This window comes from Mandrillus leucophaeus, unplaced genomic scaffold, assembly GCF_000951045.1.
Source record: "Mandrillus leucophaeus isolate KB7577 unplaced genomic scaffold, Mleu.le_1.0 Scaffold8, whole genome shotgun sequence".
Lineage (NCBI taxonomy): Eukaryota > Metazoa > Chordata > Mammalia > Primates > Cercopithecidae > Mandrillus > Mandrillus leucophaeus.
Window position 1 is genome coordinate 1246942 of NW_012108696.1, and position 916 is coordinate 1247857.

Genomic DNA, 916 nt, shown 5'->3' on the forward strand with positions numbered 1-916 from the left:
GCCCGGGAATGAATGGAGGGATGCCCGGCGCCTGAGGTCGCCGACCCGCCGCCTGAGGTCTGCGTGCAGGGAGGATTTTCTGCTCTGGGGGTCTCAGTGTCCCCAGTGGGGAGAGGGGCTGGACACTGAGCCCCGTATTTCGTTTTTTAAATGGAAATGATTCCCGCCACCTTCCAATTATACTCAGCATGGAAAAAAAAAAAAAAAGACCAGGCACGGTGGCTCAGGCCTGGAATCCTAGCACTTTGGGAGGCTGAGGTGGGTGGATCACCTGAGGTCAGGAATTTGAAACCAGCCTGGCCAACATGGTGAAACCCCGTCTCTACTACAAATACAAAACTTAGCCAGGCACAGTGGTGCCTGCCTGTAATCCCAGTTACTGGGGAGACTGAGGTGAGAGAATTGCTTGAATCCGGGAGATGGAGGTTCTAGTGAGGCGAGATAATGCCACTACGCTCCAGCCTGGGCGACAGAGTGAGATTGCGTCTCAAAAAAAATCGGTAGGGATAGAAAATCAACTAAAGATCCGGTGAACCCTGCTCCCGCCTCGGGGCTGTTCTGGCTAAATCGGGGACTGACACGCGGCCAGGTGGGGCGGGGTCCTCAAAGCGTCATTCCACATGACTGTGCCTTTGGAGCCTCTCTCAGGTGACCTCAGGCTAGAGGAGATTAAAACGCTCTGTAACCTGCAGGGCTGGTTTTGTGGTGCTCACACCCCCGCCTTGGAAGGGACTGGAGCTTGGTCTGATGCTGGCCGGCCTCCCTCCTGAATTTCCTATTTTTTGCTTTTGGAGTGTTGCTTTTTTTTTTTTTTTTTTTTGGTGGGGGGTTGTTGTTGCTGCTGTTGTTTGAGACAGTCTCGCTCTGTTCGCCCAGGCTGGAGTGCAGTGGCGTGATCTCGGCTCACTGCAACCTC